Source organism: Ornithorhynchus anatinus, chromosome 6 (genome assembly GCF_004115215.2).
Source record: "Ornithorhynchus anatinus isolate Pmale09 chromosome 6, mOrnAna1.pri.v4, whole genome shotgun sequence".
Lineage (NCBI taxonomy): Eukaryota > Metazoa > Chordata > Mammalia > Monotremata > Ornithorhynchidae > Ornithorhynchus > Ornithorhynchus anatinus.
Genome location: NC_041733.1, coordinates 13,974,315 through 13,998,950, shown reverse-complemented (window position 1 = coordinate 13,998,950; position 24,636 = coordinate 13,974,315). Strand labels below are relative to the sequence as shown.

General features: G+C 46.8%; 2 long non-coding RNA genes across 3 annotated transcripts; one reads left to right on the top strand and one right to left on the bottom strand.

Annotated features, from left to right (window-relative positions):
* Positions 1–12,490: 12,490 nt before the first annotated feature.
* Positions 12,491–16,220, bottom strand: LOC114812816. Of its 2 annotated transcripts, XR_003760438.1 has the most exons (3): positions 14,651–14,690; positions 14,438–14,544; positions 12,491–13,201 (listed from the first exon to the last, which is right to left on the bottom strand). It is a non-coding gene; the product is annotated as an uncharacterized LOC114812816 (long non-coding RNA). The 2 variants fall into 2 exon arrangements; XR_003760437.2 differs by having other exon boundaries at positions 14,438–16,220.
* Positions 16,221–16,346: 126 nt separating this feature from the next.
* Positions 16,347–18,571, top strand: LOC120638479. The gene is made up of 2 exons (XR_005660151.1): positions 16,347–16,420; positions 18,443–18,571. It is a non-coding gene; the product is annotated as an uncharacterized LOC120638479 (long non-coding RNA).
* Positions 18,572–24,636: the final 6,065 nt, after the last annotated feature.

Sequence of the window (24,636 nt, the reverse complement as noted above, 5' to 3'; positions counted from 1 at the left end):
TGCGCTCACTTCCTCCTTTTATTCATCCCCCCTCCCAGCTCCACACCCCTTAGGTACATATATGTAATTTATTTATATTAATATCTGTCTCCCCCTCTAGACTGTAAGCGTGTTGTGGGCCGGAAATGTACCTGCTTATTGTTTACTGTACTTTCTCAAGTGCTTAGTACAGAGCTCTGCACTTAGTAAGTGCTCAATAAATACAACTGAATGAATTGAATGAATGAATGAATGAAAGAGGAATATTATTGCTCAAAGTCGTCAACACACCCATACAGGAGTGGACGTGAACTGACAGGTTTTACATCTTATGTGTGACTCTCCCATGTCCCTTTAGCCTGGACATGCTAGAATGGGAGAGTTGGAGCTGGGTTCTGAGGAGAAACAGAAATTATCTACCCGTTTTTTATGGTATTTGTTAAGCGCTTACTAAGCGTCAGGTACTGTACTAATCGGGTTGGGCACAGTCCATGGTCCACATAGGGTTCACAGTCTTAATGCCCATTTTGCAGATAATTTAACTGAGGCCCAGAAAAGTGAAGTGACTTGCCCAAGGTCACCCAGCTGATGCGTGGCAGAACCAGAATTAAAATCCAGGTCTTTCTGACTCCCAATCCGTAGCTCAATCCACTAGGCCACGCTGCTTCTCACGCTGCTTAAATCTGTGGTATCTTCTTCTAACTCCTTCAGTACCCAGAGGGAATGGCATCCTCTTGTGGGCAGTTTTGACTGCTAAATCAATCTCATTATGGGCAGGGAAAGTGTCTACGAACTGTTGTATTGTACTCTCCCAAACGTTTAGTACGGTTCTCTGAGCACAGTAAGGGCTCGATAAATACCGTCGGTGGATTGATTGGCTGCCTAGTAACGGAAAGAAGAAGACCTAGGATAAGTTCGGCTGCTCCCGGAAAGTACAGGAGGACCTCAAAACCATATGGACTCAGTGCCCAGGAGGGCTACCTCATGGAAACCCGATGAGGTAAGAGGGCAGCATTTGAGAGCCCAAATGGACATCGCCCGGAGGTCGAAGGATAAAGCAGGGAGGAAAGATATTTTAACCCCCGGCCTCATTCACTCTTCAGTCAATCCCTTGGTTCGGGGGCTAAATCTTGCACTTCTAAAGCGAGGCTCCCTCTCTCTCCACCGCTATCACCGGTTCCCAAAGCTGAGAGGTCAGCAACCAGCTTTGATTGTAAACCTTCATTAGATGGGAACACACCGAGACGCAGCTTTAATGTGAGTCACTTATTGACCCTGTAGAGATGAGGGCAGAAGAAGATTGAAAGGAGGAAGCGGAGGGAGAGAGAACTCCTATTAGCGGAATCAAAGCCGTATATCATCCTCCCGAGCGACTGCACGGTCCATACCAGGCCGAGTGCCAAAGTGGATGCCGTTAGGAGACTGGGCAACCGTCTGTGTGCTTTGCAGTGACTTCCACGCTTACCTCCCCAACGGAAGATCTGCACGGGAGAAAGTTTGCTTCGACATCAATCGATCGAATTTATCGAACGCTCACTGTGTGCAGAACACTGGACTCAGCGCTTGGGAGAGGACAGTATTGCAGATGTTTTAGACACGCTCTCTGCACGGAAGCGCTTATTATCTCGACGGGGAGACAGATATTAAAATAAATTAAGGATTTGAACATAAACGCTGTGGGGCCGAGGGTGGGGGTGAATAAAGGGTGAAAATCCAAGTGCGAGGGTGACACAGAAGGGAGGGGGAGTAGGGGAAATGAGGGCTTAGTCGGGGAAGCCCTCTCGGAGGAGGTGGGTTTTAATAAGGATTTGAAGGTGGGAGAGCGATTGTCTGTCAGATATGAATCACCCTGCCCCCTCCTACCTCATCTCGCTACTCTCCTACTACAACCAAGCCTGAACACTTTGCTCCTCTAATACCAGCCTACTCCTAATACCTCGATCTCATCTATCTCATCACCAAACTGGAGCCCGTGTCCCACCTCTGGCCTGGAACACCTTCCCTCTTCATATCTGACAGACAGTGACTCTCCCCTTCTTCAAAGCCTTATTGAAGGCACATCACCTCCAAGAGGCCTTCCCTGACTGAGCCCTCTCTTCCTTCTCTTCCACTCCCTTACGCATCCCCCGACTTGCTCCCTTTATTCATCCCCCCTCTCAGACCCACAGTACTTATGTACATATCTTCTAGACTGTGACCCCATTGTGGGCTGAAGTGTGTCTCTTTGCCGTTGCACTGTGCTCTCCGAGGTGCTTAGTACAGTGCTTTGCACACCGTAAGTGCTCAATAAATTCAAGAGAATGAGTTGTGGGACGGGAATGTGTCCATTGTATTATACTGTACTCTCCCAAGCGCTGAGTAATAATAATAATAATGATAATGTTGGTATTTGTTAAGCGCTTACTATGTGCCGACCACTGTTCTAAGCACTGGGGGAGATACAGGGTAATCAGGTTGTCCCACTTGAGGCTCACAGTCTTAATCCCCATTTTACAGATGAGGTAACTGAGGCCCAGAGAAGTGAAATGGCTTCCCCAAGGTCACAAAACAGGCAAGTGGCAGAGCCGGGTTTAGAAACCCCCATCCTCTGACTCCCAAAACCCGTGCTTTTCCCACTAAGCCGTGCTGCTGTAAGAGTGGGTCAATATCAAAGTGTTTAGGAGCTACAGCCTCAAGGGTCTACATAATGCAGGAGGGATGGTGTCTAGAGTGGGGAGATCAATCTGTCAATCGTCTTTATTGAGCACTTACTGTGTGCGGAGCACTGTACTGAACCGTTAGTCGAGTACAGTATAACAGAATTGGTAGATCTGTTCCTTGCCCACGACGAGCTCACGGTCTAGAGACAGACATTAATATAACTAAATCAATTACAAATATGGGGCCGAGGGAGGGGTGACAAAAGGGAGCACATCCAAGTGAGAAATCAATGAGGGAAGGCTTCCTGGATGGATAATCTACCCTGACAGCAAGCTCACCCCAGCGCTTAGGCTCAGTGGAAAGAGCCCGAGCTTGGGAGTCAGAGGTCATGGGTTCGAATCCCGGCTCTGCCCCTTGTCAGCTGTGTGACTATGGGTAAGTCACTTCACTTCTCTGTGCCGCAGTTACCTCATCTGTAAAATGGAAGTTAACTGTGAGCCTCACGTGGGACAACCCGATGACCCTGTATCTACCCGAGCGCTTAGAACAGTGCTCGGCACATAGTAAGCGCTTAACAAATACCAACATTATTATTATTATCTACCCCAGCGCTTAGAACAGTGCTCTGCACATAGTAAGCACTTAAATACCAACATTATTAATATTATTATTACAGTGCCTGGCACATAGTAAGCGCTTAACAAATACCATCATCATCATCATCATCATCATCATCACCTCAAATTGCACCCACAAGATGAAAAAGAAGACCTAGGGAGTAGAGAAAGTCCATTAAGTAGAATCTTAGGGGATTCAATCAATGGAATTTACTGAGCGCTTCCCATGTACTGTACTGAGCACTGGGGAGAGTAGAACGCAATAGTGTTTATAGACAGGATCCCTCCCCTCAAGGATCTCACAATCCCTTTGCAAAGAGTAAATGTGTTCTCTCTGGGCATAAGCTTCATATCCGTAAGTCAAAGCTCAGGCCAAGAGGTAGAAACCGAGCTCCATTGATGCGCCGCTCTGAAGAGCCAGCAAGAGTGGTGTCACCGTTCGGGTGTCAGAATTTGGTTCAGAGTTCTTGGCAAGGGCACCATCTTGATGTTTCTATTTTCTCCGGGCAGGATCGGACACTGTGATGCCTCTGCAAGGTGAGGTCGGTGTGCTGTTAATCCTAAAGTGGCTGGGAAATGCAACCCTCCTAAGAAGAGGGGGGCATTTACTGATGATGAGAAGCAGCATGGCCTAGTGGCTAGAGCACGGGCCTGGCAGTCAGGAGGACATCCGCCACATTCCTGCTGCATGACCTTGGGCAAGTCACTGAACTTCTCTGGGCCTCAGTTACCTCATCTGTAAAGTGGGGATTGACTGTGAGCCCCAGGTGGGACATGAGACTGTGTCCAACTTGATTAGCTTGTATGTACCTCAGTGGTTAGTACAGTGCCTGGCACACCGTAAGCACTTTTTTATGGTATCTGTTAAGCTTTTAAGAGAGTGCCTGGCACAAAGTCAGCACTTAACGAATACCATAAAATTATAAATGGCACAGGATTACTACACTCATTCAAATTCAAATCGAATTTGAGTGCTTACTATATACACAGCACTGTACTAAGTGCATACTAGTGGCACACAGTGGCACACACCTCAATCATGGGAGAGGCGATACCTCCCACCCACACTGTTGTTAAGCGCTTAGTACAGTGCTCTGCACACAGTAAGTGCTCAATAAATACGACTGAAAGAATTATGGATGTAAAAAACCTGCATGCTCTCCAAGTGCCCAGTCTCAACGGATCAATCTCATTCATTCATTCATTCAACAGTATTTATTGAGCGTTTACTATGTGCAGAGCACTGTACTAAGAGCTTGGAATGTACAATTTGGCAACAGATAGAGAGAATCCCCGCCCAATGACGGGCTCACAGTCTAATTCTCTGAACAGTAGCCCCATAATGAATTCTGTTCCCATTAAGACCGGGAATATAGCATGATAGGAAAGCAAGATTTGCACTAATATCATTCCATGGGCCCCACTTCAGTGAGTGGTGCAGGGAATCTAACTCCCCATTCTTCCGTGGCTTGTATCCGGGATCCCCAAAACATCCCTTTGAACCACATGAAGCTCCTTATTTGCATAAAAGGTGAACCCGAGAACTCTCGGAATAAATGGCCGAAAGTCTTCACCACGAATCCCGTATGTTCATCCGGTACCGTGGAGTGGACGTGAACAAGATGGAGACGTTCGTCAACTTCGTATTGAATAAAGTCTGGCTCAAATGGCTTAGAAATTACAGTGACCTATTAAATCATCAGATGGAGAAAAGGGTCAAAATCTCAGAACACAGAAGAAAAGGAAGGGAGGCTGCCAGTAATGGATTCAATTTCTCCTCTCGCCACAACTACCACAATGGATCATCCCATGTATGGTCTACTGAACCCCAAATAGACAACAGCCACTTAAATTTAGCCAAGAAGTCAAGAAGAAGCCATTTGTTCTTCAGAAACCCTGGAGTGCAATTTCCTTGAAGTACATTTCATCCTTCTCCGCACGCTAGAGTAGAATGGCTCCTTTCTTCCAACGGTCATAATTGTTGGTGCCCTGTAATTTGCCTTCTTGTTAATTGCTGAGCCCTCTGGAACTTCAGTTTGGGAAGGATGAACTTCCCACGCCGCTGGAGAATTCCGCGTAAGAAGAAGCTCTGAGGTGAAAGGATCGTATGGGGCTACTCCATAGCAAAATGTTTCGGCGATGATTGATAATGAGCTCACCTTAAAAACTCGGGGAGTTCGGTTGGCTTCGTATAAACATCCGAAAAGTCAGAGGTTTCTCTGAGATCACCGTCAACAGCAGCGTCCATTCATTGAGAGCCTGGCACTAAGTGCATAGCTTTATAGTGAAGGATTTTCATAATATGGACAAGGGCCTTTCTTGTCTCCACGATGACAGTGGACAGCCATAGAAAGTTTCCATGGAATACCATTCGGTCCCTGGTCACGGTCAAAACATCTTGGATCCAAAAGGAAAATCACTAAGGCAAGAGTAACATTATACAAGCAAAGTCCTAAAATGGTCAAAAAAGAGAGCAGGAAGAAATCCTGCTGTTATGAGATCATAAGAGAGGAAGAAACCCTGCTGTTATAATAATGTTGGTATTTGTTAAGCGCTTACTATGTGCAGAGCACTGTTCTGAGCGCTGGGGTAGATACGGGGTCATCAGGTTGTCCCATGTGAGGCTCACAATCTTAATCCCCATTTTACAGATGAGGTAACTGAGGCACAGAGAAGTGAAGTGACTTGTCCACAGTCACACAGTTGACAAGTGGCAGAGCTGGGATGAGATCATAAGAGAGTGTACTTATTAATAATCACAATAATAATAATTGTGGCATTGGTTAAGTGTTGCCTATGTACCAAGCACTGTACTAAGCGCTGGAGTAGATACAAGAAAATCGGATTGGACACAGTCCCTGTCCCACGTGAGGCTCACAGTCTCAATGCCCATTTTACAGATGAAGTAACTGAGGCGCAGAGAAGTGAAGCAACTCATCCAAGTTCACAAAGCAGACATGTAGCGGAGCCGGTATTAGAATCCATGACCTTTGGCTCCCAGACCCAGGCTCTATGGTGAGACTTTGAGTGATTTGTCAGAGGGTCCAGCCAGTGAGAGAGTAAATTTGGTTTTCAAGATAAAGCCAGGAAAGGCCAGCTTTCAGGGGATCTGACCATCAGTCCCTTCAGGAAATGGGATTTCAGAAGGACCTAAAAGATGGGGAGAGCTGTGGCCAAGTAGATTTGTAAGGGGAGGGAGGTCTTTATGGGCAGAAGGGCACTGGCAATGAGCCAGAAGCAGGATAGGTGACAGCGAGAAAGTTTGCTTAGTAGGAATGGAAAACTTGGGAGAAGAGGGCAGAAAACCGTGAAGGAGGGAGCCAATGAGTCATTCAGTCAGTCAATCCTATTTATTGAGCACTTACTGTGTGCAGAGCACTGTACAAAGCACTGAGGACTTTGAAGCCAATGCTCAGGTGTTTATGCTTGATGTCGGGGGGCAAATGGGTAGCCATAAATCATGGGGAGGGGAGAGAGGTGGGCCCATTGTTTTAGAAAGAGGATCCAGGCTGTGACATATAGTACATCCTGGAACGGGAAGAGGTTGGACGCAGGAAGATCAGCAAGGAACGAGAAGCCTAGTGGGAAGGACCCAGACATGGGAGTCAGAGGACCTGGGTTCTAATCCTGATTCCCCGCTTGTCTGTTCTGTGGCCTTGGACAAGTCACTTCACTTCTCTGTGCCTCATTTACCTCATCTGTAAAATGGGGAACACGAATGTGAGCTCCACATGGGACATGGACTGTACCCAACCTGATTAGCTCGTAGCTACCCCGGCGCTTAATACGATGCCTGACAAATAGTGAGCACTTAACGAATATCGGTAAAAAAAGGAAGCTTATGCAGTGATCTAACTGAGAAATGATGTGAGCTTGAACCAGGGTGTCATCTGGGTGGAAGGGAAGTGACGGGTCCAAGACATAGCCACAGAATGAACGTGAGGGTGAAAACACTGTAAGGCCACCACAAATGAGCCACTGACCTCTCTTACGACCTCTCACTGAAGAGGAGGTGAGTTTCTAGAATTATGAAGTCCCAGAGTTCAAATCCGCCCCCTCCCGCTCAGCCCCGGCTTTCCTGCTGCCATCACCACTTGACTGTAAAAGCATGCCCTGCTTCCAGGGAATGGGGTTAAGAGACGGTTCCATTCAGACAGAGTAACTCCCAGGGCTGAAGCTTTTTAAAAGAGGGGCAAACCTTAAACCTTTTTCTTCTGGTCTGGGTAGCATAACTCTTAGGATATGGAGTCCTGCTTATCTTCAACAAGTAAGCATTTAAAATATGTAAAATAAATCCTGTAAAGAGGATCATCTGCCTATGGAAACAACAGACATAAGTAATGCTGAACAGAATCAGCTTGTCCCTCCTCCCTAGATCTGGGGAACCCCCCTTCCAAACTAATATCCCCTCCCTTATAGTCCTGGGGTTGTCCTTGCAAGTATGTACATCCTTCCTCATTCCTTTATTCATTCAGTCGTACTTATTGAGCAGTTACTGTGTGCAAAGCACTGTACCAAGCCCTTAGAAGAGTACATTATAACAATAAAACAGACATATTCCCAGTCAGATTCAAGACTCAGATTATTTTGATGGTATTTGTTAAGCGCTTACTCTGTATCAAGCATTATCCTGCTCCAACTGAAAAGCAGAAGGAACCCAGATGTCTTATCTTCAGTCCCAAATCATCTCTTTTTACTTCTCTATTTATATTTGCTTTCCCCCTTGTCTTCTAACCCCTCCTTCCCCCACATCCTCCTCTGGATTGGTTTCTCTCTGTATCCAAGCAGTTTCTCTTCACAGGATCGCTCTTGGAGGGGGGTAACTAGGCAACCTTAACTATCAAGCGCTGTGTCCTTTTACCTTTAAACAACCTCATTTAGAAATTAACCTTAACCAAGCCATACTCTCGGGGACTCCCAGGCTTCTTCCTACCTGTCTCCCTAAGACAGATCATTATGTGAATCACAGATCAATCAGCCAATCAATCATAATTATTGAGCACTTACTGCGCAAAGATTGACTGTACTTTGAACTCGGGAGTGTACAATATAACAGAGTCGGTAGGTACATTCCTGCCCACAACGAGCTTACTGTCTTGAGGGGGAGATAGATATTAATATCAATAAATAAATTATTCATTCAATAGTATTTATTGAGCGCTTACTATGTGCAGAGCACTGTACTAAGCGCTTGGGATGAACAAGTCGGCAACAGATACAAATTATGGATTGTACATAAGTGCTGTGGGGCTAAGGGTGAACAAAGGGAGTAAATCAGGGAGACCAGAAGGGAGTGGGAGAAGAGGAAATGAGGGCTTAGTCAGGGAAGGCCTCTTGGAGGAGGTGTGCTATCAATAAGGCTTTGAAAGTGGAGAGAGTAATTCTGCAGGGTATGAAGAGGGAAGGGTGTGCCAGGCTAAAAGCCCAGTGTGGATGAAAGGTTGGCGGCGAGGTAGACAAGATCAAGATACAGTGAGAAGGTTGGCATTAGAGAAGCAAAGTGGGCAGGCTGGGTTGTAATAGAACAGCGAGATAAGGTAAGAGGGGCAAGGTGATTGAGTGCTTTAAAGTTGTTGGTAATGAGTTTCTGTCTGATGAAGGGATGGATGGGCAACCACTGGAGGTTCTTGAGGAGTGGGGAATCATGGGCTGAACTTTTTTGTAGAAAAATGATCTGGGCAGCAAAATGAAGTGCAGACTGGAGAGGGGAGAGACAGGAGGCAGAGAGGTCAAGAAGGAAGCTGATACAGTAATCAAGAAGGGAGAGGATAAGTGCTTGGGTTAATGTGGTAATAGTTCGGATGGAGTGGAAAGGGCAGATTTTAGCGATGTCGTGAAGGTTGAACCGACAGGATTTAGTGATCGATTGCATATGTGGGGAGAGGTGAGTCAAGGATAGCTCCAAGGTTACATGCTTGTGAGACTGGGACGATGGTGGTGCTAACTACAGTAACGGGAAAATCAGGGGGAGGACAGGAGTTGGGTGGGGGGGTGGTTCTTCCAATTGGGGATGTTATGAAGGTAGGAGGAAATAAGAGACTGCAGAGAGGAACAAGAGATCAGGGTTGGAGATGTAGATTTGGGAATCGTCTCCTTAGAGATGATAATCGAAGCCATGGGAGTGAATAAGTTCTCCAAGGGAGTGGGTGTAGATGGAGAATAGAAGGGGGACCTAGAAATGAGTCTTGAGGGACATTCGTTCATCCAGTCGTATTTGTTGAGCACTTACTGTGTGCAGAGCACTGTACTAAGTGCTTGGAAAGTACAGTTTGGCAACAATAGCACCAAAGGTGGTGGGCTTCTGGGGCAGAGTGGCTGGTGGAATTGTCAACAGAGTTGGGCAACTTAGGAAGAGAACTGGTTTACGAGGGAAGATGAGGAGTTCAATTTTAGACCTATTCAGTTTAGGGTACTGGAGAATGTTCCATGTGGAAATGTACTGGAGCAACAGGAAATACAAGATCGCTTAGCTGGAAAGAGGTTGGGGCTGGAAAGGTAGGGTTTAGGTGCTTAGTACAGTGCTCTGCATGACTGGTTGTGAAAGCTGAAGCTAGACAATAGGGTGAGTTCCCCAAGAGAATGAGCATAGAATGAATAATAATAATGATGGTATTCGTTAAGCGCTTACTATGTGCCAAGCACTGTTCTAAGCCCTGGGGGAGATACAAGGTAATCAGGTTGTTCCACATGGAGCTCACAGTCTTACTTCCCCTTTTACAGATGAGGTAAATGAGGCACAGAGAAGTGAAGTGACTTGCCCATAGTCACAGAGCTGACAAGTGGCGGAGCCGAGATTAGAACCCACGACCTCTGACTCCCAAGCCCGGGCTCTTTTCACTAAGTCACACTGAAAACAAGGGCCCCAGATTTGGGCCTTGTGGGATAAATATAATTAGGGGAGGAGAGATGGAGGAAAAAATAAAGAACAACAGAGAAGGAGTGGTAAAAGATAGAGGAGGGAAGACAATCAGGAGACTACAATATTGTTAAAACTCAAGATGAGGTAACATTTCTGGGACTAGGGACAGATCAACAGTGTCCCTGGATCCGGAGGGATCCTACTGAGAGCTCACCTGCTGCAAGAGGCCTTCCCAGACTAAGCTTCCCCTTTTCCCTCTGCTCCCTCTACTCCCTCTCTGCTCCCCCTTCACCTCCCCTCAGCTAAGCCCCCTTTCCCCCCTTTTCTGCTCCTACCCCCTCCTTTCCCCTCCCCCCAGCACTGTGCTCATTTGTATATATTTTTATTACCCTATTTATTTTGTTAATGAGGTGTACGTCCCCTTGATTCTATTTATCGTGATTAAGTTGTCTTGTTTACGTCCGTCTGTCTCCCCGGATTAGATTGTAAGCCCGTCAATGGGCAGGGATTGTCTCTATCTGTTGCCGAATTGTATATTCCAAGTGCTTAGTACAGTGCTCTGCCCCTAGTAAGCGCTCAGTAAATACTGTTGAATGAATGAGAAGGATTTAGGGCAGTCCACTGGACTTGGCTATGAGGTTTGGTGACCTTGGATAATCCTGCCTCCACAGAGTGAAGGAGGTGAGAACCTGATTTTAATGAGTAGAGAGTGAAGGTTCAGACTCTTGCCGGCATATCCTATGAGGGTGGAAGATAGATTCCAGCTCCCGAATCCAGGGAAAGCTTTAGGGTGAAAAGATTGGTGAGAATTAAAGAGAGCAGAGAGGGAACTAGGCTGGAATGTCATTACATGGGTGAGGATTTATTTTACATATAGTTTCCTGTGTTTGTAGAACTTGGGGATCAGAGTAATTTTCTCTAGTAAAAGCATTTCCTGTTATTACTAGTCTGGTTCAGGGGTGTATTACATTATGACATAGAATGAACCTTTATTTCTGTAAATATGTTATAATTTTATGAGACAAAATAAACCTGGGATCGTTTCTTGGCAAAGGGATTCATTTTGGGGGGTCCTTAATCCACGGTTCCCTTGAGTTGGGATTTGGAGCGGCAGCGTGGCCTGGTGGAAAGAATTTAGGGCTGAGTCAGAGAACCTGGGCTCTAATCCTGGCTCTGCCATTTGTCTGCTGTGTGACCTTAGACAAATCACGTAACTTCTCTCTGCCTCAGTAACCTCTGACTTAGAATGTGAGACTCCTGTGGGACGGATACCGTGTCCAACCTGATCATCTTGTTTTTACCCCAATTCTTAATGCAAGTGCTTGGTACGTACATAATTAGAGCTTAACAAAATAATAATACTAATAATAATGTAAGCTCAATCTGTATAAATAACGGGCTTGACCGATCCCAAAGAGGATGATTCCTAGGATTCTTTACCCTCTTATAAAAAACCTTTCATCCCAAGCTTACCCAGCCACTGTGTAAATAATGATAACCCAAACAAATAAGATTCATCGCATCTTTGAGAAATCATCTTTGGCATGACTCTTCAGTACCAATCTCTGGGAAGGAGTTAAGGAGCCAGTGTAATACTTTCCATTTTTAGGGAGGTACAAAGAGATCGTCAGACTTACCCAATATTGCTTTACCACAAGTCATTGGCATTTTTTCAGAGGGGGTGATGCTACAGGTTCCAGAGATTTTGAGGTGTGTCAATGAGAAACAAACTGGTTTCCTCTCTCTTGGAAGGTCTGGTCCAATCCTAATTTACCTCAGAGTGCGTGTGTGCGGCGGGGGAGGTGCTGAGGGAGTTCAGTCTATCCCCAGTAGGCCTGAGGAGTCGAATCCTAGCCCAGCCCTGGACAGTTCAGACGGAATATTTTTTTTTTGTTCTTATGGTATTTTTAAGTGCTTACTGTGTGTCAGGCACTGTTCTAAGCGCTGGGGTAGATATAAGGAAATCAGGTTGGACACAGTCTATGTCCCACTTGGAGCTCAAGGTCTTAATCCCCAAGGTCACACAGCAGACAGGTGGCAGAGCCGGGACTAGAACCCAGGTCCTTCTGACTCCCGGGCCCCTGCTCTACCCACTAGGCCATGCTGCTTCTCAATTCTTGAGAAGTGTGCTTGCGAGATCGAATCTGAGGGAGGTTTGGTTCAGACAGAGGACAAGACCCCCAGCCTGAAGGGGCTAGGGAAGGGGGTATGGGGAAACTACAAAACCCCAGGGGACTCCAGGTGGATCCTTAACCCACGACACCACATCTTCTTCTGCAGTCATTCTCTGGACCATAGGATGGTGGCTAAGATCCTCCTGCCCCGTGGCGGCCTTTAGGAAAAAAGACATTTGGATTTGAGGTCCCGGTCCTGAATCCAAGGTTAAATTTCTCACTGAAATGCCAAAAAATATTTTGCGAAGAGAAAGGAAATCGTCAAAACCGACTCCTGCTCAGAGTGATACAGTGGGAGAGAATGTCCCCCAGCCACCAGACTGAGCTAATCATAGAAGAGCTGTGATGCAAGGAAAAGGGGGAGAGAGGTCGCGACCTTTCCCAGGCTCTGCAGAGCCTGTTACTCCAGTTCCCTGCCAGTTTATCGGCCAGTGGACCAAGACCCAGGGAACATTGGCCAGAACAGAACGAATAAACATCCGAGCCAGCGCTTCCTTCCTTCCTTTAGAGAGAGGAGAAAAAAACTGAAATTATATTTTTAAAAAAACACAAATAAATAAGCTATTGTGTCTCCATGGGGACGCTCCCTGTCCTCCGGAGTGGAGAGAGGCAGGATCCATGTCTACGGATTGCCAAGAGACATTCCCTATTGTTATCGAAGAGAAGAGGCCTGCTGATTTTGGACCGGGAAACCACAGAGGGAGGATGGCACTTCACGTTCCCCGCTGGGTCTAATGGACACTTCGAATGACATCAGAGATGGCCATTTCTCGCTCGATGTTGGCCGAAGCGATGGTCACTGGATCTGTCCGCCGTCTTGCGGCTGCCTGATAAGTTTACCTCCTCCGCTGTCCTTTTTTAGACAGGGATGATGTTGGCCGATAGACGTTCTCCATGAAAGGCTTTCGGATTCCAGAGGGCTTCTGTAGCTGCTGGGGAAATGCAGAAATAATAATAATAATAATTGTACTTCTAAAGCGCTTACCATGCGCCAAGTACTGTTCTAAGCGCTGGGGTAGATACAATTTAATCAGGTTGGACACAGTCCCTGTCCCAGATGGAGCTCACACTCTTAATCCCATTTTACAGAAGAGGGAACTGAGGCCCAGAGAAGTTAAGTGATTCGCCCAAGGTCACACAGCAGACATGTGGCGGAGCCAGGATTAGAATCCTCCCTCTGGTCTGTAACCTCCTTGTGGGCAGGGAATGAGTCTGCTAACTCTGTTATATTGTACTCCCCCAAGTACTGAGTACAGTGCTCTGCACACAGTAAGCATTCAATACATACCATCGATTAGAGACACAGGGTGACTTAGTAGAACGAGCACGGGCCTGGGAGTTGGGTTTGGCTACCTTACTTGACTGCTGTGTGATCTTGGGCAAGTCACTACTTCTCCGTGCCTCAGTTGCCTCATCTGTAAAGTGGGGATTGAGACCGTGAGCCCCACGTGATCCAGCACCTAGTAAGCGCTTAACAGATACCATAATAATTATGATCTGGGACGGGGGCTGTCCCCAACCCTATTGGCTTGTATCTACCCCAGATTTAGTAAGCGCTTAATAAACACCACAATTGTTAATATAATAATAATGTTGGTATTTGTTAAGCACTTACTAGGTGCAGAGCACTGTTCTAAGCGCTGGGGGAGATACAGGGTCATCAGGTTGTCCCACGTGAGGCTCACAGTTAATCCCCATTTTATGGATGAGGAAACTGAGGCACAGAGAAGTTAAGTGACTTGCCCACAGTCACACAGCTGACAAGTGGCAGAGCTGGGATTCGAACTCATGACCTCTGAGTCCCAAGCCCGGGCTCTTTAATAATGTTGGTACTAGGTGCAGAGCACTGTTCTAAGCGCTGCGGGAGATACAGGGTCATCAGGTTGGCCCAGGTGAGGCTCACAGTTAATCCCCATTTTACGGATGAGGTAACTGAGGCACAGAGAAGTTAAGTGACTTGCCCACAGTCACACAGCTGACAAGTGGCAGAGCTGGGATTCGAACCCATGACCTCTGACTCCCAAGCCCGGGTTCTTTCCACTGAGCCAGACTGTTTCTCTATCATTATTATTATTATTATTAATTGATTGGTTAGAAGAAACCTCAGCCCACTCCACAGAAAAATGAAGAGTAGCCCTAGAGCTTCCTCGTGGTGACCTCACTCTCACCTGAAGTATAGTCCTTTTTCGCAGACCCCAATTTCTTGACATGCTTCCCTGCTGCCCCAGTCGGTGCGTTGATCTGCTGAGGGTTTAGTAGAAGGTGGCTCTGGAGCCTGAAGAGGAAACAGTCATCTGAGACTCCCCTCTCCAAGAACTAGATGAATTAACAGTCTTTCAATTGCCTTTCACTTTTTTAACTGAGGCCTTGAAGCGACTTACCCAAGGTCACAAAGCAGACATGTGACGGAGCTGGGTTTTGAACCCAGGTGCTCCGACTCCCAGGCCCGTGCTCTTTCCACGAGGTCACACCGCTTCTCCGTGCGACGACCTCTTATCAAGACGACAAAGATTCTGCTGAGTTTTTCTGAATAGATTTTATCATATGAAGTGTAATTAATAATCTGCTTCTCCCAGCTACCATACAGAACCAGGAACTGTGCTCCCAGGAGCCATCTGCTCATCCTCTTCTTAGCCCTGTGCTGCCAGGATCTGTCTACCCATCTTTCTCTTGGTGTTGTGCTCCGAGCCGCCGGTCGATCTCCTTTTAGTTCCGTGCTCCTAGAAGCCATCTGCTCATTCTCCTCTTAGTGCTGTGCTCCCAGGAGTCATCTACTCATCCTCCTTTTAGTGCTGTGCTCTCAGGAGCCATCTGCTCATTCTGCTCTTAGCACCGTGCTCCCAGGAACCATATGCTCCTCCTCTTTAGCACCGTGCTCCCAATAACTGTCTGCTCATCTTCCTCTTAGCACTGTACTCCCAGGAGTCATCTGCTCATCCTCCTCTTAGCACTGTGCTCCCAGTAACTGTCTGCTCATCTTCTTAGCACTGTGCTCTCAGGAACCATGTGCTCCTCCTCTTCTTAGCACTGTGCTCCCAATAACTGGCTGCTCGCCTCTTAGTATTGTGCTCTCAGGAGTCATCTGCTCATCCTCCTCTTAGCACTGTGCTCCCAGTAACTGTCTGCTCATCTTCTTCTTAGCACTGTGCTCCCAGGAACCATATGCTCCTCCTCTTCTTAGCACTGTGCTCCCAATAACTGGCTGCTCATCCTCCTCTTAGCACTGTGCTCCCAGGACTCATCTGCTCATCCTCCTCTTAGCACTGTGCTCCCAGTAACTGTCTGCTCATCTTCTTCTTAGCACTGTTCTCTCAGGAACCATATGCTCCTCCTCTTCTTAGCACTGTGCTCCCAATAACTGGCTGCTCGCCCCTTAGTACTGTGCTCCCAGGAGTCGTCTGCTCATCCTCCTCTTAGCACTGTGCTCCCAGTACTGTCTGCTCATCTTCTTCTTCGCACTGTGCTCCCAGGAACCATATGCTCCTCCTCTTCTTAGCACTGCGCTCCCAATAACTGGCTGCTCATCCTCCTCTTAGCACCGTGCTCCCAGGAGTCATCTGCTCATCCTCCTCTTAGCACTGAGATCCCAGTAACTGTCTGCTCATCTTCTTCTTAGCACTGTTCTCTCAGGGACCATATGCTCCTCCTCTTCTTAGCACTGTGCTCCCAATAACTGGCTGCTCATCCTCCTCTTAGCACTGTGCTCCCAGTAACTGTCTGCTCATCCTCTTAGCACTGTTCTCTCAGGAACCATATGCTCCTCCTCTTCTTAGCACTGTGCTCCCAATAACTGGCTGCTCTCCTCTTAGCACTGTGCTCCCAGGAGTCGTCTGCTCATCCTCCTCTTAGCACTGTGCTCCCAGTAACTGTCTGCTCATCTTCTACTTCTTAGCACTGTGCCCCCCGGAGCCATCTGCTCATCCTCCTCTTGGGCCACCATAGGCCTGGGCAAAGGGAAGAACGTAAGGATGAGAATTCAGTACGCTCTGCTCCTTTCTGCCTCCCAAAAATACATGGGAAATAAACATCGGATCTGCCACACCGTTTCCTGTCCGTGTCCGTTTCCCCAGAGCTGCGGCCCAACTGCCGTAGAACCTAACGACCGAGAGAGATGAAATGGAGGCTGTCCTTGCCGTCTCCTCCTCACAAAGGTCAGGAAAGAAGGTGGAATGGGGCTTGGGTCTGACCAAGTCTGGGGGAATTACCAAGCTGGGTGCTTTGGTCAGTTGGTTGGTTGAGGGTTGATGTGAAGACATGGACATCCTCTAGACTGTTAGCTCGTTGGGCGCAGGGAAAGTGTCTGTTTATTGTTGTAATAATAATGTTGGTATTTGTTAAGCGCTTACTATGTGCCGAGCACTGTTCTAAGCGCTGGGGTAGATGCGGGGTCATCTGGTTGTCCCACGTGAGGCTCACGGTTAATCCCCATTTTCCAGATGAGGTAACAGAGGCCCAGAGAAGTGAAGTGACTTGCCCACAGTCACACAGCTGACAAGCGGCAGAGCCGGGGGTCGAACTCGTGACCTCTGACTCCGAAACCCGGGCTCCTTCCACTGAGCCACGCTGCTTCCCACTAGTACACTATAGTGTACTCTCCCAAGAGCTTACTACGGTGCTCTGCACACAATAAATATGACTGAGTGAATTAAGGAATGAAATTACAGCCCTTTCTAAAGGTTCAAATGGCACCCCTAAGGGATCTATCCAATTATCCGTCTTCGAATTTTACGTTCCTTGTTGTATTTGTTAAGCATTTACTATGTACCAAGAACTGGACTGAGTGTGGAGGTAGGTACGGTAAGATCAGACAGTCTCTGACCCCTATGGGGTTCACGGAAAGAACAGGCATTTAATTCCCATTTTACAGTTGAGGAAAGTGAGGCACAGAAAATACAAGTGACATTGTCCAAGATCAATCAGTCAATCGATCAGTGGTATTTAGCCCTGACTAGGTGTGGAGAACTGTACTAAGCGCTTGGGAAAGTAAGAATACTAATAATTAAAAAGTCGTTGAGCGTTTACTATGTGCCAAGCACTGTAAGCACTGAGGTAGATACGAGACAATCGGGTCCCACATGAGGCTCACATGTAAGAGGGAGAACAGCTTGGCCTAGTGGATAGAGCACGGATTCAGAAGGACCCGGGTTCTAATCACGGTTCCGCCACGTGTCTGCCGCAAGACCTCGGGTAAGTCATTTCACTGCTCCGTACTTCAGTTACCTCATCTGTAAAATGGGAACTCAGATTGTGAGCCACGTGCTTGTATCCACCCCAGCGCTTAGTACCTCGTAAGCACTTAACGGATACCATTAAAAAAACAAACAAACAGGTACTGAATCCCCATTTTACAGATGAGGAAACTGAGGCGCCGAGAAGTTATAAACGACCTGTCCGGAGGCACAGAGCAGGCGAGTCACACTGAGTACGAAACAGCAGAGTTGGTAAACACATTCCCTGCCCTCAGAGAGATTCGTTCATTCATTCAATCGTATTTATTGAGCGCTTACTGTGTGCAGAGCACTATCCTAAGCCCTTGGAAAACACAGTTCAGCCCTGCCCACAACAGGCTCACGGTTCAGAAGGGGGGAGACAGACATCGAAACAAGTAAACAGGCATCAGTAGCATCATTATAAATAAGTAGAATTATAGACTTCATTAATCAAAATAGAATTATGATTATAAATATATACATAAATACACAAACGCTGTGGGGCGGGGAAGGGGGTAGAGCAAAGGGAGGGAGCCGGGGCGACGGGGAGGGGAGGCGGAGCAGAGGAAGAGGGGGACATAGGCTGGGAAGGCCTCCTGGAGGAGGTGAGCTTTCAGTAGGCTTCGAAGGGGGAAAGTGCGCTGGAGATAGATTTATTTCGGTCCCGAAGGATAATCGGTTGTGTTCTGAAGCATAAGGCTTGATAACCCTTTTCCTCACTCTCCAGGAGCCTGTCACTGCAGATGCTATTCTCATGAAGAGCTATCCTTATAAATATGAATATGAAAATAAGAATCAGTAACTGTAAACCAAACTGCCAAGGGAGGGGAAAAAAAACCATATCTGACAGGGAAAATCTCCCCTTGGCCGAAAGCCATCGGTGCTGAAAGATAAGGATTTCATGGGTCTCTCTTCTTTCGAAAAAAATTTAAAACTGATTATTTTTATACATTTTTCAAACAGGAAATTCTTTCATCGGAGGAAGCTGGAGGGGCCAGATGGAGGGCATAGTTCGGCTGGCAAGCCAAGGAAGAGGGATTTCCCAAATCAGTCGTTCTCTACTATTAAGAAAGAAGCTAAAATCCTGTCTTATACATGTGCATAGTCTCTTTCATTAATTTCCGCAGTAGAGGGGCCGAAAAAAGCCAACTCTGGAAGGTAAAAACGGGATGAATATTTCAGCCAAATTCCCCGGGGGCTAAAATATCCCTCGGGAGTACGTTAAGCCCTTCTGGAAGTTGCATTTGATCTTCTTTAGCCCTCCAATCAATCAACCAATCAATCCGTGGTATTTACCGAGAGCTCGCTATGTGCCGAACACCGTACTAAGCGCTTGGGAGAGCGCAGTACCGCCGAATCAGCAGACGCATTCCCAGCGTGGCTTAGAGGAATGAGCACAGGCCTGGGAGTCAGAGGTCGTGGGTTCTAATCCCGGCCCTGCCACTTGTCTGCTGTGTCACCGTGGGCAAGTCACTTCACTTCTCTGTGCCTCAGTTTCCTCATCTGTCAAATGGGGATTGAGACTGTGAGCCCCGCATGGGACAATCTGATTACCTTGTATCTACCCCAGTGCTTAGAACTATCCTTGGCACATAGTAAGCGCCTAACAAATACCATCATCATTATTATCATTGTTTATGTACGTATATTAATGTCTGTCTCCCGCTCTCATCTGTGAGCTTGTTGAGGGCAGGGGGTGTGTCTGTTTGTTGTTACACTGTACTCTCCCAGGCGCTTAATGCAGTGCTTTGCACACAGTAAGTGCTCAATAAATACGATTGAATGAACGAACATGATTGAATTAATGAATGGATAATCTGTTGTAGAACGGTACAGTGTGGCTCTAATCAGAGATGTCAAACCCCTGCATCTGTAGGAGAAAGTCGGGGCCACCGGGCAGCAAACTGGACACCTCTCAGGCCTCCCCTCATTTTGGGGGGGGAGCACTTATGTACAATAATAATAATGACTGTGGTATTTGTTAAGCACTTACTGCGTGCCAGGCACTGTACTAAACTCGGGGTGGATACAAGCAAATAGGGTCGGACCCAGTCCCTGTCCCACATTGGGTTTACAGCCTTAATCCCCATCTTATAGATGAGGTCACTGAGGCTCAGGGAAGTGAAGTGACCTGCCCAAGGTCACACGGCAGACAAGTGGCGCAGCCTGGATTAGAATCCAAGACCTTCTGACTGCCGGGCCCGTGCTCTAGCCACTAGGCCATGCTGCTTCTCTGCCCTGTGGGCCCCATTACCTAAGCACTAGAGAAGCAGCGTGGCTCAGTGGAAAGAGCCCGGGCTTGGGAGTCAGAGGTCATGGGTTCAAATCCCGCTCTGCCACTTGTCAGCTGGGTGACTTTGGGCAAGTCACTTAACTTCTCTGTGCCTCAGTTACCTCATCTGTAAAATGGGGATTAAGACCGTGAGCCTCACGTGGGACAACCCGATTACCCTGTATCTACCACAGCGCTTAGAACAGTGCTCTGCACATAGTAAGCGCTTAACAGATACCAACATTATTATTATTATTATTAAGCACTAACTTCTGTAACTCTCCTCTTTTCCTAGAGAAGCAACATGGCCCCAGTAGATTGTAAGCTCATCCCTCTAGGTCGTAAGCTTGGTGTGAGTAGGGAATATGTCTACCGACTCCATTATATTGTTATATAGTACTCCCACAAGCACTTTGTACAGTGCTCTGCACAGAGTAAGTGCTCAATAAATACCAATGATTGATATTGGAAAGAATATGGTCCTCGGAGTCAAGGGATCTATCTGGTTGTGACCCTAGCTCTGCCACTTAATAATAACAATAATAACTGTGGTGTTTGTTAAGCACTTACTATGTTCCAGGCACTGTACTAAGTGCCGGGGTAGATACAAGCAAATCAGGTTGGACATAGTACAGTGCTCTGCACACAGTAAGGGCTCCATAAATTCGATTGAATGAATGAATGAATAGTCCCGATCCCACGTGGGTCTCACATTCTCAATCCCCATTTTAAAGATGAGGTAACTGAGGAACGGAGAAGTGAAGAGACTTGCCCAAGGTCAACCAGCAAAGTGGCAAAGCCGGGATCAGCACCCAAGAGCTTTTAACTGCCAGGCCCGTGCTCTAGCCACTAGGCCATGCTGCTTCCCTGTGTGACCACAGGCAAGTTCATTCATTCAACAGTATTTATTGAGCGCTTACTATGTGCAGAGCACTGTACTAAGCGCTTGGAGTGTACAAATCGGTAACAGATAGAGGCAGTCCCTGCCCTTTGACGGGCTTACGGTCTAATCCGGGGAGACAGACAGACAAGAACAATAGCAATAAATAGAGAACAATTATCCCGACAAGCCAAACGAGCAGTGCCTGAAAAAAAAAGTCAAAAGGCGGGGGAGCAGCCGCCTGAGGGAAAGAACCCTCACTTCTCCGTCCCTCAGTTTCCTCATCTGTAAAATGGGATCCAATATTTGATCCCCTTCCTACTTAGATTGTGAGCTCCCCGTGGCGCAGGGTTGGCATCCAACCTGATTAATTTCTATCTACCCAAGTGCTTAGAACAGTGCTTGACAAACAGTAGGTGTTTAATAAATACATGTGTAGAATTGTGCAAAGAGTACAGCTTGACTGTGGGCCACCACACCAGGCAAATGCCTGAATGTCTTCTAAGTAGTCCAACCCTGCTTCTGGGTGACTTGTCCTAATGAAGTTCTGTACCAGAAAGAAAACAGATCCTCATATCTGACAGACAATGACTCTTCCCACCTTCAAAGCCTTACTGAAATCCCACCTCCTTCAAGTGGCCTTCCCCGACTAAGCCCTCCTTTCCTCTTCTCTCAATTCCTTCTGACTTGCTCCCTTTATTCATCCCCCCCTTTCAGCCCCACAGCACTTAAGTACATATCTGTAATTAATTTATTTATATTAACGTCTATCTCCTCTTCTAGACTGTAAGCTCTTTGTGGCCAGGGAATGTGTCTATTTACTGTTGCGTATTCTCCCAAGGGCTTGATACGGTGCTCTGCACACAGTAATTGCTCAGTAAACACGATCGACTGACTGACCAGACCTAGTTTTCAATTCTCCTTAAAACAGAGCCTCTGATTTCCTCCCGTGGCCCGTAAACGTTCGTTTTCTTGGAAAACTACAGAGGAAGCAGTTTTTACCCCTGCGGCTCATGAATCTGGTCCCTGGATCTGTGAAATCTAACTCTGGACAGTCGAAGTCTTCCACATACTTTTGAAGCCCTGAGGCCGGGAACTGTTTTCTTTCTCTTACTTTTTAAGTGCTGAGGATGTTATCACATGCTAGAAACCACGATAAATAATAATAACTGCAACGATGCTGATGAATCTTGTTCCACAATAGATTTCAGAGTGGAAAAGCTACAGTCACTTTAGGTGCCAAATTTCCCTCAAGGGACCTTGCCTCTTAAAACCCCGTAAAGTAACTCTAATCCAAACCCTGGAAGGGTCTTAGCTGCTGATATAGGCGATTAGTGTCTTTCCTGCTATCACTTAAACCACTTTAGGAGATTTAATTTTTCTCAGTTGTGGGTTTCAGTCATCTAGAGTTGCCCAACCACAACGGAGATGACCAAACAGCTTCTCTTTCAAGCTTTCGCTTGTGCGATGAGCTATTTGCATTCAGGCTTACCCTCGCGTACTTCTTAGTGTATCAAGCCAAGACCCAAAAATATAAAGGTAATAAAAGATTCGTAGGTTGAGTCCAGGCCTGACAGTAATGTGGAAAACTTGGCTTCTCATCAAGACATCACTGGTAATAATAATAATAATATTGGTATTTGTTAAGCGCTTACTATGTGCAGAGCACTGTTCTAAGCGCTGGGGTAGACACAAGAGAATCAGGTTGTCCCACGTGGGGCTCACAGTCTTAATCCCCATTTTACAGATGAGGGAACTGAGGCACAGAGAAGTGAAGCGACTGGCCCAAAGTCACACAGCTGACAAGCGGCAGAGCGGGGTTTCGAACCCATGATCTCTGACTCCAGAGCCCGTGCTCTTTCCACTGAGCCACGCTGCTTCTCTGTGACTTTGAGTTAGTTCCTGGTCTTTTCCTACCCAAGTTTCTCCTTCACAGAGTGAGGCCTTCCTCTAGAGTAGATAAGATCCAAAGCAGCAAAGGAAAGAAATCGAAGATTTTGATCTAAGTGTAAAGAACAGTATCATGTCGATCCCTTGCATCTCAAAACCACATCCAGTTACAACTGCTTAGACCGTAAGCTCGTTGCGGGCAGGGACTTTGCCAACTCTAGTATACTGTACTCCCTCAAGTGCATAGTAATAATAATCATAATAATCTTGGTATTTGTTAAGCGCTTACTATGTGCAGAGCACTGTTCTGAGCGCTGGGGTAGATACAGGGTAAGCCCCTGCTCTTTCCACTGAGCCACACCTTGTTGTCATCGGTGGGTTGTGGTCTAGAACTTGCAAACTCTAATAAAATCCATATTGGCTCCTTTCAAAATAGAGGTCACTACTGCACAGACCTCAAGATAGAAATTAGGGGTGGGGAAGGGAGAGAGAGCTTTAAGGGTCAATCAATCGCATTTAATAAGAATAATAATAGTGTTGGTATTTGCGAAGCACTTACTATGTGCAGAGCACTGTTCTAAACTCTGGGGTAGATACAGGGTAATCTGGTTGTCCCCCATGGGGCTCACAGTTTTAATCCCCATTTAACAGACGAAGTAACTGAGGCACAGAGAAGTTAAGTGGCTTGCCCACAGTCACACAGCTTCCAAGTGGCAGAGATGGGATTCGAATCCATGACCCCTGACCTGAATGCTTATTGTTACATGGGGCCCAAACTTGGTATTTTCAATATTTTAACCCAAGAAAATATCTCATAACCTGATGGGACTCAGTCAATCATATTTATCGAGTGCTTACTTTGTGCAGATCACTGTAGAGAAGCAGTGTGGCTCAGTGGAAAGAGCCCGGGCTTGGGAGTCAGAGGTCATGGGTTCGACTCCCAGCTCTGCCCCTTGGCAGCTGTGTGACTGTGGGCAAGTCACTTCACTTCTCTGGGCCTCAGTTCCCTCATCTGTAAAATGGGGATGAAGACTGGGAGCCCCACGTGGGACAATCTGATGACCCTGTATCTACCCCAGCGCTTAGGACAGTGCTCTGCACATAGTAAGTGCTTAACAAATACCAACATTATTATTATTATTATTATTAACAAGAAATTTCATGGGATTCGTTACCACCAATGTCACCTTTGCTTCCGTCATCACTGCTGCCGTTTTATCCCCATCACCTGACCGGGTCGTTCCACATGGGAGATGCTCCCGGGCCCAGAGAATGGCGGTGGCTGGGGGCCAGCGGTGGAGACACCGGCAACTAGCTGGCACTCGGGGTAAGTCACTGAGATGGCAAAGGATCACCCGCCTGCTACAGAGAAGGCATATTACGCCCAGCAAGGTTTTTGTCGACGTTGACTTTGACATGGCTTTCCTTGCCCCCAGGAGCAGGTGTTAGGCTTCTTTTGGCCATCCAAAAGGACGAGCCCGGGAGTCAGAAGGACCTCAGTTCTAATCCCGGCTCTCCCACTTACCTGCTGTGTGACCTTGGGCAACTCACTTACCTTCTCTGTGCCTCAGTTCCCTCATGGGTAAAACGGGGATTCAGACCGTGAGCCCCATGTGGGACATGGAGTCCGTCCAACCCGATTAGGTTGTATCCACCGCAGCGCTTAATACGGTGCCTGGCACCTAGTAAGAACTTAACAAATACCATTAAAAACAAATCCAACTAGAAACAGCTTGCTTTTCTCACAGTCAGTTTTATGTTACATATGCAAGACTTGGGGCTGGGAAGAATCTACATGTCTTTACTCACAGTAGATAAACAAAGAGCATTGTTTACCAACTCGCTTTGCTATAGAAAATATGAGAAAGAAAGTTAGCTATTGTTTTTATTCTAGTATCTGCATGCATCCCATTCATTGGCTTTTAGGCCACACTGCAAATTAATTTACTATTCACTAGAGGAATTACAGGATTAAGGGACCAAAATGATGGCCTTTTCCCATGTGCCCCAGATCTCACACTGACCATTTGAAAAAAGATCTATTGCACGAATTTGTAAATATCCCAACCCAGGCATAAACAGAGTGGCCAATAAAAAGCAAAGACAAATAAACGA